The 20,794-nt window shown below is 39.8% G+C and overlaps 1 protein-coding gene and 1 pseudogene across 2 annotated transcripts in view; one reads left to right on the top strand and one right to left on the bottom strand.

Moving 5' to 3' along the window:
• Nucleotides 1–20,794, bottom strand: part of LOC111540355 (uricase) — an 89,778-nt gene that overhangs the window by 51,821 nt on the left and 17,163 nt on the right. The gene's annotated exons all lie outside the window — the stretch shown is intronic.
• LOC111540335 lies at nucleotides 520–1,724 on the top strand (annotated as a pseudogene). Its single transcript, XR_002730948.3, has one exon. The product of XR_002730948.3 is annotated as a 60S ribosomal protein L3 pseudogene (transcript).

The raw sequence follows: 20,794 nt of genomic DNA, 5'->3' as shown, positions 1-20,794 counted from the left end.
TGATCTCCTGACCTCGTGATCCGCCCGCCTCGGCCTCCCAAAGTGTTGGGATTACAGGCGTAAGCCACCGCACCCGGTCGATTAATTACATTTTTATTTAATCTTCATAACAATTATATGTAGTAGGAACTGTTATTATCCCCATTTTACTGACAAGGAAACTAAGGCCTACATAGTTTTAGTAACTTGCCTAGTATCATAGAGGTCCATCTTACCTCTGAGGATATCGATCTTGATATCTCAATACCAACCAAACTTCGTGGCACTAGTTCAATGACAAACAGAAAAAACTAACTTTGTTTCCTGTCAGGAGCAAGCATAAACTATGTTGTATGCTATCTAGCTAACTAACATGCTTGCAAATATAAAGAGGCTTGAAAAAAATTATTTGGCCTCTGAGAGAGTATCTGAGGCCAAAAAAGCATAAGTAATCCAAATAACATAAAAGAAAAATTTTAAAGTACAAGATCCTGACTTTAAAAGTAAAGAGGGCCACTCTACCGGTGGGATTTGATGGCGTGATGTCTCACAGAAAGTTCTCCGCTCCCAGTCATGGGTCCCTCGGCTTCCTGCCCCGGAAGCGCAGCAGCAGGCATGGCAGGAAGGTTAAGACCATCCCTAAGGATGATCCGTCTAAGCCGGTCCACCTCACAGCCTTCCTGGGATACAAGGCTGGCATGACCCACATCGTGCGGGAAGTCGACAGGCCAGGATCTAAGGTGAACAAGAAGGAGGTGGTGGAGGCTGTAACCATTGTGGAGACGCCACCATGGTGGTTGTGGGCTGCGTGGAAACCCCTCGAGGCCTCCGGACCTTCAAGACTGTCTTCGCTGAGCACATCAGTGATGAATGCAAGAGGCGTTTCTATAAGAACTGGCATAAATCTAAGAAGAAGGCCTTTACCAAGTACTGCAAGAAATGGCAGGATGAAGATGGCAAGAAGCAGCTGGAGAAGGACTTCAGCAGCATGAAGAAGTACTGCCAAGTCATCCGTGTCATTGCCCACACCCAGATGCACCTGCTTCCTCTGCGCCAGAAGAAGGCCCTTCTGATGGAGATCCAGGTGAACAGAGGCACCGTGGCCGAGAAGCTGGACTGGGCCTGCGAGAGGCTTGAGCAGCAGGTACCTGTGAACCAAGTGTTTGGGCAGGATGAGATGATCGACGTCATCGGGGTGACCAAGGGCAAAGGCTACAAAGGGGTCACCAGTCGTTGGCACACCAAGCAGCTGCCCCGCAAGACCCACTGAGGCCTGCACAAGGTGGCCTGTATTGGGGCATGGCATCCTGCTTGTGTGGCCTTCTCTGTGGCACGTGCTGGGCAGAAAGGCTACCATCACCACACTGAGATCAATAAGAAGATCTATAAGATTGGCCAGGGCTACCTTATCAAGGATGGCAAGCTGATCAAGAACAATGCCTCCACTGACTATGACCTGTCTGACAAGAGCATCAACCCTCTGGGTGGCTTTGTCCACTATGGTGAAGTGACCAATGACTTTGTTATGCTGAAAGGCTGTGTGGTGGGAACCAAGAAGCGGGTGCTCACCCTCCGCAAGTCCTTGCTGGTGCAGACGAAGCGGCAGGCTCTGGAGAAGATTGACCTTAAGTTCATTGACACCACCTCCAAGTTTGGCCATGGCCACTTCCAGACCATGGAAGAGAAGAAAGCATTCATGGGACCACTCAAGAAAGACCGAATTGCAAAGGAAGAAGGAGCTTAACGCCAGAAGTAGATTTTGCAGCTGGTGGGGTCTCAATAAAAGTTATTTTCCACTGACAAAAAAAAAAAAAAAGAGTTAAGAGGGCCAAAACTTGATCCAATGGTAAAGAGAGAGATTAATGAAAAGGAGAAAAAAAGCAAAAGTGAAGAAATTCTATTGGACTAAAAATACATAATAGGTAGGAGCCTTCTCCCCTGAATCTGAAGGAGAGGAGAATCAAAATTAGATTCACATAATTAAGAGTGTAGGAATGTAACAAAGGAAAAGAACATGCTGGCCCACTGGAGACACACATTACGGATGTGATTCCTGCTGAAGGGGAAATGGAAAGTGGCCAGACCCTCCTTGAGGAAGAAAAAAATGCTGGAAAGGAATTGAACAGTCCTGGTAGTTCCAGAATACCTAATACTTACTGTGGGAGGGGTGTTGGTATATCTTGGTGATGGTAATTCCTTGTTGTAGAACCTAAAGACAACCACAATAAACCAAAGAGGGCTAATCTTTCTCAGGCATCTGCCCAGGACTGCTACCCAGTCATGCTGATACTTGCAGGGAGACTGAAGAAGTTATCTTTGGGAATAATAACATTGGAGGGAAACTGATACATTTTAGAAAATAGGGGATAATTTTATTGATTCCCTTTAGGAAAAAGAGGAGAATATGGGAGATATTAATGAATGAAATTTACGTTCTAAATCATGGTTTTAAATACTGGAATGAAATTAACCAGGCATGGTGGTGAGTGCCTGTAGTCCTAGCTACTCTGGAGGCTGAGGTAGGAGGATCCCTTGAGCCGAAGTGTTTGAGGCTGCAGTGAGCTATGATCACACCACTGCACTCCAGCCTAGGTGACAGAACAAGACCTTGTCTCAAAACAGAAACAAAAACAAACCCCCTCCAAAATTGGAATGACTTATTTCACTTAATGTAATGTCCTCCAGGCTCATACATGCTGTTGCACATGACAGGATCTCATCCCTTTTTATAGCTGAATAGTAATCCACTGTGTATATATACCACATTTTTCTTTATCCATTCTTCCATTGATGGGCATTTAGGTTGATTCCATATCTTGGCTATTGTGAATAGTACTGCAATAAACATGGGAGTGTAGATGTCTCTTTGACATTCTAATTTCATTTTCTTTGGATGTATACCTAGTAGTGGGATTGCTGAATCATACAGTAGAGCTATTTTTAATTTTTTGTGGAACTTTCATACTGTTTTCCATAATAGCTGTACTGATTTACATTCCTACCAACAGTATGTAAGAGTTTCCCTTTCTCCACATCCTCACCAGCATTCATTTTGATATGATAATATCCATTTTTCGATAATATCCATTCTAACTGGGGTAAGATGATATCGCTGGGCGCGGTGGCTCACCTTTAATCCCAGCACTTTGGGAGGCTGAGGCAGGTGGATCACCTGAGGTCGAGAGTTCGAGACCAGCCTAACCAACATGGAGAAACCCCGTATCTACTAAAAATACAAAATTAGCCAGGCATGGTGGCACACGCCGTAATCCTAGCTACTCAGGAGGCTGAAGCAGGAGAATTGCTTGAACCTGGAAGGCAGAGGTTCTGGTGAGCCAAGATTGTGACTCCAGCCTGGGCAACAAGAGCAAAACTCCATCTAAAAAAACAAAAAAAAAGATGGTATCTCACTGTGGTTTTGATTTGCATTTTTCTGACGGTTAGTGACTGATATGGTTTGGCTGTGTCCCCACCCAAACCTTAAACTGTAGCTCCCACCATTCCTATGTGTTGTGGGAGGGACCCAGTGGGAGGTAACAGAATCATAAGAATGGGTCTTTCCCATGCTGTTCTCATGATAGTGAATAAGTCTTAAGAGATCTGATGGTTTTATAAATGGGAGTTCCCCTGCACACACTGTCTTGCCTGCTGCCAGGTGAGACATGACTTTGCTCATCCTTTGCCTTCTACCATGATTATGAGGTCTCCCCAGCCAAGTGGAACTGTGAGTCCATTAAACCTCTTTTTCTTTATAAGTTGCCTAGTCTCTGGTATGTCTTTACTAGCAGCATGAGAACAGACTAATACAATGACATTGAGCATTTTTTCATGTACCTCATGGCCCTCTGTATGTCTTCTTTGGAGAAATGTCTACTCAAGTCTTTTGCCCATTTTTAAATCAGATTATGTTTTTTACTAATGAGTTGAGTTCCTTATAAATACTGGATATTAATTCCTTGTCAGGTGTATAATTTGCAAATATTTTCTCCTATTCTGCAGGCTGTCTGTTCACTTTACTGATTTGTTTCCTTTGCTATAAAGAAACTTTTTGGTTTGATGTAGTCCCAATTGTTTATTTTTGCTTTTGTTGCTCATGCTTTTGAGGTCTAGCATAAAAACATCCTTGCCCAGACTGATGTTGTGTAGTGTTTCTCCTGAATTTTCTTCTAGTAGTTTCATAGTTTTGGATCTTACATTTAAATCTTTATTTTGAGTTGACTTTTGTATAGTAAGAAATAGGGGTCAAATTTCGTTCTTTTTTTTTTTTTTTTTTTTTTTTTGAGACGGAGTCTCGCTCTGTCACCCAGGCTGGAGTGCAGTGGCCGGATCTCAGCTCACTGCAAGCTCCACCTCCCAGGTTTACGCCATTCTCCTGCCTCAGCCTCCCAAGTAGCCGGGACTACAGGCGCCCGCCACCTCGCCCGGCTCGCCTTTTGTATTTTTTAGTAGAGACGGGGTTTCACCGTGTTAGCCAGGGTGGTCTCGATCTCCTGACCTCGTGATCCACCCGTCTCGGCCTCCCAAAGTGCTGGGATTACAGGCTTGAGCCACCGCGCCCAGCCCAAATTTCATTCTTTTGCATGTTGATATCCAGTCTTCCAAGTGAAATAAGCTAGGCACATTAAGACAAATACTACACAATCTCACTTATACGTGGAATCTAAAAAAACTTAATCTCATAGAAGTTAATAGTACAATAGTAGTTATCAGAGGCTGGGGTGAATGTGGGAATGGAGGAGATGGGAAGAAGTTGGTCAATGGGAACAATGTTACAGTTAGGAGGAGTAAGTTCTGGCATTCTATTTGTGGAGTAGAATGACTATAGCTAATAAAAATGCATTGTATATTTCAAACAGCTAGAAGAGAGGATTTTGAATGCTCTCACTAAAGAAATGATAAATGTTTAAGGTGATGAATATGCTAATTACCATGATTTGCTCATTACACAATATATACATGTATCAAAACATCACACTGTGCCCCATGAATATGTACAATTATTATGTGTCAGTTAAATAAATAATTTCATTATATTCACACAAAAAATATATTGTAATGAAAGACAAGTCTAAGATGAGAGTGTATCTTACAAAAAAGTATAAGACTGTGTTTGGCTGGAAACTACTTAATATGATTGTGGAGAAAGTAAAATAAAAACAGAAATAAACAGAGAATGGCAGTTATAATGTGGAAATGCCAAACCATTTCTGCTCTGCCCTCACACCCTTCTTAGAAAAGTAATTTTCCACAGTCTGTTGGTATTCAATGACCCTTTACTCTCCAGCTCCAAATGACTGAATCAACAGTGGGCTTGTGACACCAAAGAAAGTAAGTCATAGGCCAAGCCAAGGCAATCAGATGTGGGAGAGAGTTTAAAGTAGAGGTACCAAGACTGAGTTTCTGGGATTGGACACTTGATCTGAAGGTCATGGGCACTAGAGATAAGATGGTTGTTTTCTGCCATATGCATGCCAAAGCAGAAAACGTGGGGCTACAGAAGCTGGAGAATGGTGCAGACACACTGCAAGAAGCACAGGAGAACAGAAAGAATGAAATCAATCCCCAACTGTCCAGATGTCAATTGAGTTCCTTGCAGAGCTGAACTAGTCTCTTTGGTTATATAGTCTAAGATATACCCCTGTAGTCTCTCATTAAATGCCCCTATTTTAAGTTCAAGTTAGTCTCAGTAGGTTCCTGTTTTCTGCAAGCAAACAATTCTTGTCTAAGTCATGTAGAAACAAGAATGATATTGTGATTGCAGTTCCAAATCATTTCAATAGAAATAATCATTAAGACACAGGTCATAAACAATCTCATAGTCTCACAATCTCAGATGTTTTACAGACTGATACAGAACATGAGTTACAAAAGAAGTAAATTTGCAACTGTAGCATAGGATGGAGAATATGCATTCATAGGAAGCAACAGAAAGAACTTGGTGGGAATGAATAAGAAAGAGCAATGATGGGGCTTCAAATATTCAGACATTTACTAAGGATTTCATTCAGCTAGTATAATTCTTGATTAACTTTTGGCTTCACTGACAATGTCATCTTCCAAAGAGATGAAATAACTAGAGGAACTTCCGCTCTGAACTTAAGTCTTACAGACAAGGAGAGGTTTGTTGGTGAAACGAAAATAATGGGTTGGGCACAGTGGCTCACGCCTGTAATCCCAACACTTTGGGAGGCTGAGACAGGTGGGTCATTTGAGCCCAGGAGGTCAAGACCAGCCTGGGAAACATGGCAAAATCCATGTTTACCAAAAACAAACAAACAAAACAACAAAAATTAGCCAGGCATGGTGGCGTGCACCTGTAGTCCCAGCTACTAGAGGGGCTGAGGTGGGAGGATCACCTGAGCCCTGGGAGGTGATCAAGGCTAGAGTGAGCGATACACCATTACACTCCAGCCTGAGCAACAGAATGAGACTCTGTCAAAAAAAAAAAGAAAAAAGAAAAAAGAAAGAAAAGAAACAAAAAGAAAGAAAAAATGATGTCCTAGGAGAAAACTGTCCCTGGATGATCATCAGGGAAAGGAAAACTGAATACAGTTAAAGTTTTAAAAGTCTGAGATTGAACTACAGAAGAAAATGTGATTCAGTGGCAAAAGACTCTTGAAGGAAATGCAGCTCAAGAGATTAAAGTGAAATTCGACGTTATTTCTCCATAAGGAGGAAAGGGAGGAAGAATCTAGAGAAAGCAATGTAACTACATAGCCTACCTTCTCACAAACTCATATATATACAGCCTAATAGGTACATATTATGGAAAAAAGAGATCAATGAACAAAGAAAAATAAAAGAAAGGCATCAACTTATACATAGAGTTATATGCAGGCTAACACCTCAATGCTACTGATTGTAAAAAAACAAAAAGTGCTAAAGTTAAAACAATGGTTTATACTTATGTGTGGATCAGGATTACAATGGAGCTAACAGTAGTTTGTGAATACCAAAAAAAAAAATCTTTGTCTCTTTTATTTCTTTCTTCTCAGTAAAGGTGAATGGTATTTGTCGTGTGTGTGTGTGTGTGTGTGTGTGTGTGTGTGTGTGTATGTATGTGTGTGTGTTGCTATAACAAAATACTTGAGGCTGGATAATTTATAAAGAAAAAAGGTTTGTTTAGCTCATGGTTCTGCAGGCAGGGAAGTTCTAGGGCATAACCCTGGATTCTGGAGAGCCAAAGTTAGGAGTAATGATCTAGGGTATCTGGTGGAAGAAATTTCTAAGCAGTAAAACACTCAAGAAGTGGCAGGGGTATTTTAACAGCTTACATTCAGTTATGGCAGCAAAAAATTGACCTTCAAGTGAAATTTGTAAATAAAAGAGAAACAGAGGGCAAAAATTTGGAAAATTTGTCACCTAGCCATATGTTAGAGAAAGAAAGAGTATTTTCAGGAGAGAAATCTGAGGATGTATCTGAACAACCATTTACCAAAGAGATCAGTATGGCTAAAAGGGAGCTTGTGTTGATCTATTTTCTGCAGATATAACAGAATATCACAGATTGAGTAGTTTATAAAGAAAAGATATTTATTTGGCTCATGATTCTGCAGGCTAGGAAGTCCACAATCTAGGGGTCGCACCGGGTGAGGGCCTTCTTGCCACATCAAAACATGGCAAAAAGCATCACATGATGGGAGAGGGCCAGAGAGCACAAGACAGAGAAAAAGAGGGTCAAACTCCTGCAATAACTAAGCTGCTCTTGTGAAAACAACATTAATCCAATTACGAAGGCAGAGCCCTCAGGATGTAATCACCTCTTAAAGGTCCCACTTCTTAATATCATCACAATGACAATTAAATGTCAACATGAGGTTTGGAGAAGATATTCATACTATAGCAGAGCCCAAGCACTTTTTTCCAGTTGAATCCATTAAGCATACTCTTTACCAGGCATTGTAATGAACAGAAGAATGAACGAAACAGTTCCTGCTCTTATAGATCTTACAGTTGACTCTGTCCTCAGCCCTCTTCCAAAAACATTTTAAATGATTTTTGTGTTTGGAAAATACACTTATTAAATTTGTATATGACATGCAGGTAAGAAAAATAACAGATCCAGCAGATGATGAAATTGGCATCCCAAGGGATCTTGAAAGGCTAGCATATGGATTAAGTCAAATAATATTAAATATAATAAGAATAAATGTTAAGATTCTTCCCTTTAAACAAAACAAAATAAAACAAAACACAATCTTCACCACAGAGATATAGGTTGAAGGGAAGTATAGTTTAGCAAAAGACAATGTAGAAAATTATCCAAAGGTTTTGGCAGAAAACTCACCATGACTAAACAGTGTAATTGGCTGAAAAAGGAAAAAAAAATACAATTTTTAATTGTATGAACAAAACATATCCTAGAAAGGGTGAGGAAATAGGCTGACTGTATCCTGTATTCGTGGTCTAGGTGCTGTCCTTAGGAGTAATATAGGTGGTGTGTAAAAGAAATTAGCCAGAATGGGGACAGTTCCTGAGATTGCAGAAGGAACAGTAGAAAGAAATGGAATTGTTTATCCCTGAACAGTCTCATTAGGAATAGCATAGTTGCCTTCAAGTATATAAGGCTATTCTATGGAAGAGGGTCTATACTAGTTCTATATGATGCCTAGAAGCAGAGCTAAGATAAAGGAATAAAAAATCTAGTGAGCCAGATTCAGCTCAAATTAAGTGCAAACTATATTGTCCAAATCTCTTGCCATGGCCTATGAGCTCCACAGGATCTTCCCTGGGCTCTCTCTGTAGCTACATCTCTATTTCTCGCCTACCCACTCGCTACACTTCATCCATTGTCCTTCTTCCTATTCCTCAAACTCACCAAATCCAATTCCACCTCAAAGTCATGCACTTGTTCTCACTGTCTAAAAATCTTTTCTCTCAGATGTGCACAGAGCTGGCCCCTTCTGAGGCCCTCGATATTAAAGAAATTCTTTATGAGAGGCCTTTTCTGGTCACCCTATTTAAATTAGCATCTCCAATCACTTTCTAACACAACTTAGTATTTTATTTTATTTTAGCATTTACCACTATATAATACTATCTTTATGAGGGGATATGTATTTTAGAGTCTTGCTCACTATTGCATCTCCAGTCCCTAGTGTAATGCCTGAAACGTAGTTGTTTAGTAAATATTGGTTAAATTAATAAATATAAAAGACAGCAATATCTCCCAAGATGAGTGTAGACTAAAAGCTCATTGGGAGGGCTGCATAGAGGGGATTCATGCATAAATTGAGGACAATCTTAGAGTCCTTTTCAGTACTGAAATCTATAATTAAATACTAAATTGTGAAACACATGATTAATAAAGTCCAGAACAGTCAAGTAGTCTTTAATGAAGAGGTGGAAATTGAGGGCTCTTCAAGGATGGGTGGAATTTGGACAGTTGGAATGGGAGGGAAAGGATTTCTAGAAGGAAGGACTGACATGAGCAAAGTCTCAGAGGCAGACCTAAGTACCATACAAGGAGGAGAAGACTATAAGGAGCTAGGCTTGACTAAAGGAGAGAATGTGGATTGGGAAATTGAGAAAAATGAGATAGACAGGTAGACTGGGGCTGCAATGCAGGTAGGACCTTAAAATCAAGCAATGAATTAAACTCAGTGAGCTAACTCTGAAAATTTTTGAGGAGATAGATGAACACCATGATTTCACACCTAAATTAATAATATCTATAGTTATTTCCATAATGAGAACCTAATATATAGTAGGTGCTCAATAAATATTTGCTTATTTATCATAAAATGATCATATTATCGAACATCAGCAGGCTATCTGCAAGCCTGTGTAAGAATGAAAATGAATTTGCATGTACTCTCTCACTCAGATGGCTTTGTCATCAGTGTCCTGCAGGTAGCTGGCTCATCATGGTCAGGCGGAAAAGATGTCCTCTACTGTAAATAGAGAGCATCTGTGACCTATGACTATGACCCTATTAGAATCATGCTCCATACAGACCAGTTGTTATAACCTGATATATGAGGGAGTGCCATATTGAGATTTAAATGATGTCTTATCCATCTCACCAGCACTTACATAAATGTCATATTTTCCAATTAATCACTTTAAAATTGAATACAGCCAAATGAATGCAGTTCTTTGGAATTAATCACTTTAAAAGCCCATACCCTAGTCTCATTTTTTCCACCCTTTCTGACACTTCTCTTTAGAAAAGGCTTTCAGAAGCCCCATGTTAGCCAAACAAGAAAAATGTCTCATCACTCTGTAGACAGTGTGTTGTCATGTAACTCTTGCCATGTAACTCTCTGCCAAACATGTTTTAAAGCATCCACACAACTCCTTGCCTTAAGCAGTGATGGTTAGAGTCCAAGATCCAGGCTTTCCCTAGCCCCACTACACTCTCTCTTCCTTGTTAACTGGTCCCTCTTTACTTCGCTTTCCACATGCCCAATTTATTTCTAATATTGCTTGATTTTTTTCCCGTTGTTTCCCCATATTTTTTGCAAAGCTCTTTGAAGGAAATGCTAAATATATTAGTGATATTTGAATCAATTAAGTATGACATCCCATGAGAACCCAGTTGGATTTGGGTGGTAGCAGAGGACAATATAACAGCTCTGGAATCACACAGCGTGGGTGAAAACCTAGCTTTGTCAACCTTGAGCAATTACGAGCTGTGTGACCTTAAACAAATTACTTAACCTCTCTAAGCCAGTTTCTAAACTGAAAAACAAGAAAGTTAATAATAGGCATAAGGCAATCTATGTAAACAGTTCAATGCCTAGCACATAAAAACTTTACCTTCCATTTTTAACTGGCAGAACAACAATAAATATTAACTATATTAATTAATCATATTAATTCAGAAGTTGAGGGAAAGCAAATGCTCTGTCTGTACCACATTCTAACAACTACTCAATTCTGTGAAGAAATCAGTCTAAGAGATTGGTAGAAATAAAGGAACTGAGAGTGCTATTTACTGGAATTGTTCCCTTTCTCCATGGTGATAGTGTTTTCTCAATAACAGACAAATAGATAAAGACCAATATTTTTCTTACTTTATCTCATACTTGACGAATGAAGAGGAAATAACTAGAAGAAATATTCTCAAGGAAGAGGAAGCTACAAACACAAGCCCAAAAGCCTTATAAACATCCAAGGAGTTCTTTGCAAAAAATGCTGTCAGTATGAACAAAAGTTCCTGCTATAATATTAACAAGCAGATTAAAGGGTGCTGCTGTAATTATTTACAGAGCAGACACACACGATACCACGAGAATAGGGTTTTGGAATTTTAAATTACAGTCCTGGCACTTTACAGCCTCAGACAATTTTCTTAAATCCTCAAAGCCTTGATTTCCTCACCTGTAAAATGGAGAAAATTAAGAAAAATAATATGCATAAGGTTCTTACACAAGATAGACAGGTAGTATATATTGCATCCCTACCCTCTTAGGGAAAGGTTCGCTGAATAAAATTGTGTGTTCTGATCAGGGTTTCTGGGCTGCAACATCTGAAGTGTACATGGTGCTTTAGTACAAAGGAAGACTTTGTATCTGGGTATTAGGCAGTCAAGTGTTCAATAAATATTTGGTCATTTGTTTTGGCTTTAATGGAAGTACTTTGTGTACTCAATAGCTAGTCCAGGATCTTCTTCATTACCTTTGTAGATAGGGAAGCCACCAGTTTGCTAGGTCTGCAGTATCCTAATCTAATCCCAAGATTCTATATCTTCCTTTCACCACTGTTTTCCTTCATTTCCTGTAAGATCAGGAAGTTTCTGGTAGTTTGGCAGGAGAGCTAGCCACAGAAGACAACCTTTTCAATATACTTGGACTGTGTTAAGCTTCCCCTATGTTTGAATTATCACTGTATGGCTGAGAGGTGTTTAAAACAGAATTGAGGGAGGCTGAGGCGGGCGGATCACGAGGTCAGGAGATCGAGACCATCCTGGCTAACACAGTGAAACCCCGTCTCTACTAAAAAATACAAAAAATTAGCCAGATGTGGTGGCGGGTGCCTGTAGTCCCAGTTACTCAGGAGGCTGAGGCAGGAGAATGGTGTGAACCCGGGAGGCAGAGACTGCAGTGAGCCAAGCCTGCACCACTGCACTCCAGCCTGGACAAAAGAACAAGACTCCATTAAAAAAAAAACACACACAGAATTGAAGGAGAAGTATAATTCAAAATGATTATCCTAAATAATGGATTGATATCAATGTCATATATCTACAACCTTCTGGAAAGGGGGCTGCTTCTTTTTGTTTCCATTTTGGGTGAAAAGATTGCTGATTCATGAGCGGGCTGTGAGCTGCTGACTTTGGAGATAGAGCTGGTCTGAGCCACTCTGGATCAGCCAAATGATGAGCGAGAGGTAAGGGGCAAAGGAAGAAAATGGCAATCCCACGCTTTGATGTATGTGCGAGGGAGGTAGTGTTTCCTCCCAGAGGTGTTAGACAAAGATTTTAACAACGGGAAAATCTGCCTCTGGGGTAGCTGGTTTCTAGAGAGCAGGAAAAGGAGCTATAAAAATCCAGCTACTTTTGCCATAGACAAAATAATTTGTCCCCATCATCAGAAAAACAAAAACAAAACACTGGTCAGATTTCATGACTAATTTACTGTAATATCCAGTAGCTCAGCACCATATGCAGATAAGGGTTTAACCAGTTTCCTGATGACTCAGGTCTATCTACACACCTCTGTGAGATGGAGCAGTGTCTGGTGACCAAGGAGAGACTGGTACATGCTGCAAGCCGGTTGTTTCCCTATATCCAAGAAATCAGACTTGCAGCCAACCTCAGCCCATTCCTTGGCCCAGTTGGAGGAATGCAGGCAGGCCAGTCCAACCATCTTTCCATTAGGACTTTGCAAAAAGACCCCTGAGTGGCTGAACAAGTTGTCCCTATGTCTGTGTCTGCACTTTAGGAATGGCTGCAGCCGCTCTTAGGTCCTCACTCAGTAGGTTTATACAGAGTGAAGGCAGCACATAAGAAGCAGGAAGTCTTAGGCCAAGGCAGGAGGATCGTTTGAGCCCAGGAATTCAAGACCAGCTTGGGCAACATAGTGAGACCTTGTCTCTACAAAAAAAAAAAAAAAAATTTAAACCAGCTGGGTATGGCGGTGCATGCCTGTAGTTCCAGTTACTTGGGAGGTTAAGGCAGGACTGAAGTCCAGGTCATTGAGGCTACAATGAGCCATGATCATGCCACCATACTCCATCTTGGACGACAAAGCACAGTTCTGTTTCAAAAAAAAAAAAAAAACAGAAAAAGAAAAAGAAGCAGGATGTCTTGGCAAACTGACAAAAGCAGAGAAGTGACAAATGACAGGGTGGAAAGACAGAAGAACTCTAACAGCACAGCTGTCTGGAGCCATTTAGCATTGGGTGAACAGCCCTGTGGACTTCAGTGGCTCCTGAGGGCATGGCAGTATTACAGAATTGAACAACGATTGATGTTCAAAGTGAGTCATCGAGAAAAGGTCAAATTGTGCTCCGAATATTTCATTTAAGAAGGCAAAGTACTACGTAAAACATTTTGGAAAAATCACTTTCTAAAATAAAATTTTAAAATTGGCATTTAAGTTTAGGTTATAATATGTTGACAATTAATAGTACCACCACTTAATATAGTAGATAGACTACATTATTAAAAATCCCCATCCAGAAAGAACTGATTTTTACTTATATGTTCTTATTGATATATAAGTATATTATACATACATATATACATTCACACATGTGCACATGGTCACACAGTGTGTACTTTTTAATCAAATCTCACCACTGGTTATTTTATTAAATAGATCTCATATCTTCCTACTTCTTCCAGGACTTGACACCATTATTTATCTTCTCCCACTTCTTCAGCCACTTGTTGTCTATTAGATCTTTCTCTTTACCATACAAACATGTCCAAGGCTCTCCCACCTTGTAAACAAAACAAACAAAAAACCTACCTGGGTTCTATAGCACCACACCCTATCCTATAACTGACCTATGCCTCTCCTGCCCTTCACAATCAAACTTGTAGGAAAAGCTCTCAATCTTGTGGCTACCTCTCCAATGACTCTTCTCTTGCTAATTTCCAATGCTTTAAAAGAAAAAAAAAACAGATTTGTTTGTATCCTTCGCCCACTGGCCTGTGCCCCCTTCTTAAGCCACACTCTCCTCCACATCCCTGAGATTCTGCTTTACCTTATTTTATTTCTTCCTCTGACTTACTGGGGTCTCCTTTCAAGTTTCCCTTTCTCTGTCTGAACTCTAAATGTCAATACTTCTCTAGGTTCTATCTTTGTATCTCTTCTCACTTGCAACATTTTCCCTGGGCAATCTTATCCACTATCACTTTGAAGGCACCCATATTATATTTCTGACAAAGTTCTCACCTGGGGGGTGTGTGTGTGTGTCTGCATGCACATGCATGTGGGTGTGAAAAACTGTGTAGTAAACACCTCTGCCTGGATGACACTGAAAACATACCATGACTCCTATCTGCTCATGAGAACACCTCATCCTTGGGTGTCCCTTTCTGGGAACAATTAATCCAGTAACCCAGCTTTGGAGACATATGGGCTTTTTTTTTTTTTTTCTTCATTCATTCATCTAAACAATCACCACCACCTCTTGATTGCGCCTCGTTAACATTTCAAATCCATTCCCTCCAGCTTGCCTCCTATGTCCTGCTTTATCTGCATTTTAAATCAGGAAGTGTCTTTAGTCTCCACCTTCATCCATCAGTTCTCTTTGATTCCTGGACGTTTTGCCTCTGCTTCTTTGCTCCTCTTTGGTATTTGAGACTTGGTTACCCAGCTCTCTCAATCTGCCTCACCATCCCTCTTCTGGAACTCTAGAAGGTTTACTCTCACTCACAATCTAGGCCACAAGGCCTGGTCCTGGTGTACAGTCCAAGGACCACTTCTCCTCCATTCTTACCAACTCCCCTCCCTCAATAAGGACAAGAGAAAGAGGAAAATTTCTCCCAATTGAGGACAGCCCCCTACAAACCATCGCACAATCATAAATAATTATTATTCTATGTTGGAAGTGTTGGTTCTTTTGTTGGCCTCTGCCCTATGCTCTAAATTAAAGTTTTTGTCTATTGGCTTTAATATCTAGATCATCTATGAGTCTGCTTCTATTACCTGCCTTTTCTCTTTATTACTGGCCACATTTTATTGCCTTGTCCCATATCTACGAGTTTTTTATTAGGTATCAGACATGGGGTATAAAAAATGTGAAGATTCCAAATGCTACCTTCTATCAGAGAGGGTTCTCCCTTTCCTCTGTTAGGCAGAGAGGGAAAGGAGTTGGTCATTTTGATTACATGAGAAGTTGATACAATGAGAAATTGTGCTGAGTATGAGCTGCATTTTTACTAAGACTTGCTCTACCTCTAATTTGCTCCTGTTCCAGGGTATGTTCCTTCTGGGTTTGTGATTGTGAGCCTTGGAGCCTTCATCTCCTCAGCCCTGAAAGACTGCAGGAGATACAGCTCTGTCCTTCAGAAGTTCCAGCCTAAATCTTTAGCCCTTTGTCCCTCATAGCTTCAATACTTGGCAAGTGTCTTAAGAAAAAAACTGGAGGTGTATACAAGGGAAGGTATCCTGAGGACCTGTTTCCTAAGCATTACAAGACAATGAGAGATAGATTTCACTCTTTTAAAAGTTTTTGCCCTAATTTCATATCCCTCTGTGCAGTACCAGAATTCAGCAAATATGTTATGGGAAAATCAGCCATGTGTTTGAGTTGCCTTCTTCCTATTTGTCACATCATCCCTTTATAACTGTCAAGAACTTTACTGGTTTTTCTTTGTCCCAGCAGAGATTCTCTGTGTAGGCAAATCCTTCAACCCACACTCAGGATCGGCATATATCTGGTGAAAAAATATAAGATAGTGTCAGCTCACTTTGGCAAGGATTCTACTTTATCTGGAATTTTGGTTCATTTAATCCACATGCTTCCACAGAAACTTGATGTCTTTAAAACATAATTTTTTTTTTCTTTTTGAGACAGAGTCTCGCTCTGTCGCCCAGGCTGGAGTGCAGTGGTGCGATCTGGGCTCACTGCAAGCTCCGCCTCCCGGGTTCACACCATTCTCCTGCCTCAGCCTCCCAAGTAGCTGGGACTACATTTATCCAGGTTACTCCAAGTTGTTGCACTGAGAGTGTCGGTCTTCCATGAACTTCTACATCTTACCCAGAAGTGAAAGTCTCATACTCACACTTTTTAAAAAATCTCTTGTGATTCCTCAATATTTTGTGCATAACACACAATAACTTGTCATGTGAGTTTTTAATTAATGGATAAAGAGATAATTGTAACATTGTACTATGAATTTAATGCTTATTTAATTTAAACAAAATACCTTCAGTTCAAGAAAGAATGTGGGCCGGGCACGGTGGCTCACACCTATAATCCCAGCACTTTGGGAGGCCAAGGTAGGGGGATTACTTGAGGTCAGGAGTTGGCCTGGCCAGCATGGTGAAACCCCGTCTCTATTTAAAATACAAAAAATGAGCCAGGTGGTGCATGCCTGTAATTTCAGCTACTCAGGAGACTGAGGCAGGAGAATCACTTGAACCCACGAGGCAGAGGTTGCAGTGAGCTGAAATAGAGCCACTGCACTCCAGCCTGGATGAGAGGGAGACTCATCTCAAAAAAAATAAAGAAAAAAAAAATGTGGTCCATATTCAATTTCATTTAATTCTTATAATACCTTTTATGTAGGAGTTCTAATAATGATGAGATGGCTAGAGATAGCTACTATTTACTAAGTACTTACCAGGTGCCAAGCACCATGCTAAGTATATATATAAACTCATTTACATATATTCACATATATTAATTCATTTAAACCCTACAATAAGCTGGGAGATAGGTATTTCTGTCCTCATTTTCATGAGGAAATCAAGGCTGGGAAAGATTAAATGACTTGTCTAAGAGCTCAAAGCTGATAAATGGAAGAGTTGGGATTCAAACACAGTATGTCTAGTTCCCAGTCTAGATATTTTTCATGGTACTTCAGCTTTTTGTCAGGTATGATACCACAGTTGTCCTGTAAGATTTAATTAAAATACCTGGAATTCCCCAACTTATACCTTTCCTAAGTACTCCAAAAATATCAACTATAATTATGAAGGAGCTATCCCAAGATGATACTGAAAACACTTACAAGTGGACAGATGGTCTTGGTGGCCTCTTAATGGTAGAAACAGTTTTGCCTTATTTACCTGAAATTACATTGCGTGGTCTCAGATTTGGATAGTGATAATAATTTTTAAGACAGATGATTATTCAGGATTAGGGATATGTCTGTGGCCATAGTATCGAATAACCCTGAACCTCACAGGAGCTAAACTTACTTCTTTGAATTCATTAGTGCCTCACTCTTAACCTCTGAGTTAACAAGCCACAGATCAAATAGATCAAATTGCACTTTATAATGGAAGAATATATTATTAAAAATGAAAGCTATTCCATTTGTTTATTAAAAATTCATTACTTAAAAAAAGGCTTAATGTCACACGTTAAATTATTTGTTGTCATTTGGAAAAAGAGAAAGATTTACTTAAAAAGAATGAGTCAGCCATTTTAGATCCTGAGTGAATAAAATGCATGTTTCTTTGGTGCCAACTAGATTTCCTCTTATTCATCTATTTCTCTTAAAATGCTTGTAGAAATATTTTGATGCAATGCTTCCATTCAGGGTACAAAGGAGATGAGAGAAAAATACTCTGGCAGAGCATTTAATCAGGTATATTATTAGATAAGGACAGCTTTAGTTAAAGCAGCATCTAGAGATTAGAATTCCTTCTTTATAAAACGTGCGTGGAAAATAAGTGATATAAACTTCTCTTCACCAAATAAGAATTTTAGGAAGTAAAAGATTATCAAATGAGTCCTGGATTCTTCATTATTTCTGCCTGTAAGTGATTATTATTCTGTAAGTGGGGAAATTACTATAAACTGTCATACTTTCAGAAAGAATTGTCTTCAACCTAAACACCTCCTTTATGTGTATAATTATAATATCTCTTACATGTGTGTATATATATCTTACATAGATATAAATATATGGATTAAGCTATACACTCACGTATATACATATGTACACATAGGGTATATATGTACTATATATGCCTCTATACCTTATATATGTCTGGATATATATGAGCCAAGCTAGGTCTTTTGTGTAAATTATTATATAGACATTTCTTGATATTTCAAGATGCTTCCAAATCCATTTTATAATTTCCTCATCATAAAAGTGTGAGATGTTTACAAGAGAAGAAATCATGGTACAAAGAGTTAAGTTACACGTTCTGTCCAAGATCACAGAGCAGGAGCCAGATGAGAGCCCAGTTGCCCGATGCTTCCTGTTAATGATGCTGCCACCCTCGCTTGATAGGCTTTGCTCCAGCTGAGTCTGAGAAGGACACCGTGTCCCCATTTCAATTTCCTTGAATCAATTCACTCAAACAAAAGGTCACTTTAGACAGAAATCCAGTTTGGCTGATTTCTCTCACTGTATTGACTAGTTTAAATAAAATGAGCAAATCAGTGTCTTTATTTCTGTGTCACACAGACATAGCCCAGATACTAACCAGGTGCTGTAACATCAGCCTCCACGACACATTTAAAACCCTGTCTTCTGGATTAAATACTTTTCTCTCAAATTAGAAAGTGACTAAAAGGCAGGACAGAAAAGATGAAAAGACAGCTGATGACCTCTTCCTAAGCAAACATTTTTCAAATACAAAGGCTAAAAAAAAAAGCTGTGTTTAAAAATTGCAACCACCAGGGAGCAAATGTATCGATCGTGTCATTATTTTTTTCCTCCTCGTTGCTAGGATGTGGTCTATATTAAAAGATAGTTGTTGCCTTGGTGAAAATCTTCCCAGAGCAAAGTGATAGTGCTCCCCCTGCTGACCAAGAAGTCCAGGATGTTGTTTCCTTGTTTTGCTTTGTTTTGCTTTTTTTCAGTTTAAAACAAAATGAAAAGGGCAATTAGACATCTTTAGCAAATAACTTTGGGCTTTACCTGCAAAACTGTATTGCAAGAATATCAGAAACTTACTGAAATGATGCCTGAAAAGTTCTTTCCTGCTATATATGAGACAAAAAGCAAAAATCTGACCACATGCCACTGCTTGAGGTTGTCTTTGTTTCTTCTCTCTCTTGCTTTTTTTTTTTTTTTTTTTTTTAGAGTCTTGCTCTGTTGCCCAGGCTGGCGTACAGTAGTATGGTAGCATGATCTCGGCTCACTGCAACCTCAGTCTCCTGGGTTCAAGCAATTCTCCTGCCTCAGCCTCCCAAGTAGCTGGGACTACAGGTGTGCACCGCCAGGCCCGGCTAATTTTTGTATTTTAGTAGAAGCGAGGTTTCACCACGTTGGCCAGGCTTGTCTTGAACTCCTCGCCTCAAGTGATCCACCCACCTTAGCCTCCCAAACTGTTGAGATTACATGCATGAGCCACCACGCCCTGCCTGTTTCTAACTCAGAGCGGGCCTAGTGACTCAGATCCTTCTCATCTTAATAAAATTATTTTGGGATGCCAATGAATTTTTGTAAAGGCCCAGGAGAGGAAATTGCTTATAAAATTAACTAGTGACTTTTACTAATCACTAGTCACTTGTAAAGAAGGAAAAGGAAAAAGAGAGAGAATTCCACAGAGGTCTTAAGTGTCTTGCACCACAGGTTTTATTGAATGCAACTAACATTAAAGGTGAGAAGTGGTAGGAATGGCCTGGTCAGATTGTGGAGGGGCAAGTAAGCCCCCAGTGAATGTGAGGTGCCTGCAATTTATCCAGTTAGCTATTAGCAGAGGGAGTAGAGTTCAGGAGAAAGATTGGGGCATGGAGTTATCAATTTTAAAATCATCAACTTATATGTTACAGTTGAAATCATGAGTATGGGTGAGATCATTCTAAGAAAGAATGTAGAAAATGAAAAGAAGATTGAGCATGGAAACTTAGGGAACATCACCAACACTTAATGAATAGGCAGAAGAGGAACCATTAATGGAAAGTGAAACAGAAAGCTTAGAGATTTTGGAGAAAAACTAATAGAAATTGTTATTGGATTGAAGTCAAAGAAGAAATTTTCAAGAAAGAAGTCAATCGTGTCAAAAACCAAAGACATGCCAAGGAAGAAACCACTGGCTTTGTTAAGAGGACCCTGGTGACCCCAGGGGAATTTCAGTATAGTAGTGTGAAAACTGGGTGAAAGCCCAATTTCAGTGGCTGTTTAAATGATAAATGAGAAGGTAAAAGTAATGAGGATAAACAACACAATCAAGAAATTTGGCAATAATCAAGAAAAGCAAGGTAGCACCCTGATGAGAGACTGACTGACTTGAACATGTCTGAAGGTTAATGAGGAAGAGCTGATGAAGAGGGAGCAATAAATAAGAGAAGAAATTATTGGTTCTACCAGGTTCAAGAGAAGCTGGGAAGGAGGAAAGGATCAAGAGCACTAATTGAATTTGGAAAAGAGTAAGAATACATTTTCGTCCTGGACAACTAGGAAGTAGCAAAGGAGGTACACGTGACTTTTGAATGATGGAGGATGATTTTAGGAAGACAGCATAAAGATGAGGGCAAAGAGAGGCAGAGATTGCATGCTACAGCGGTTGTTATTGAAGGAAAGGAAGAGCAAACCAACTAAAAATGTGTAAAAGCCTCTCAAGGCAGCATGGAGGGAACAGTAAAACAAGAAATATAAAATCAAAGGAGATGAACATTGGTGTGGTTGAGCAGTGTTCTCCAGCAGCAACAGGTAAGCCAAAAGTGAGAGAAAAAAAAACAAACTAGTAACTGGGTGGATTTGGAGTTATAGATTGCCATGGCCAAT

This window comes from Piliocolobus tephrosceles, chromosome 1 (genome assembly GCF_002776525.5).
Source record: "Piliocolobus tephrosceles isolate RC106 chromosome 1, ASM277652v3, whole genome shotgun sequence".
NCBI lineage: Eukaryota > Metazoa > Chordata > Mammalia > Primates > Cercopithecidae > Piliocolobus > Piliocolobus tephrosceles.
Note: the sequence above shows the minus strand (reverse complement) of the source record. Positions and strands in the feature narration are given on the sequence as shown.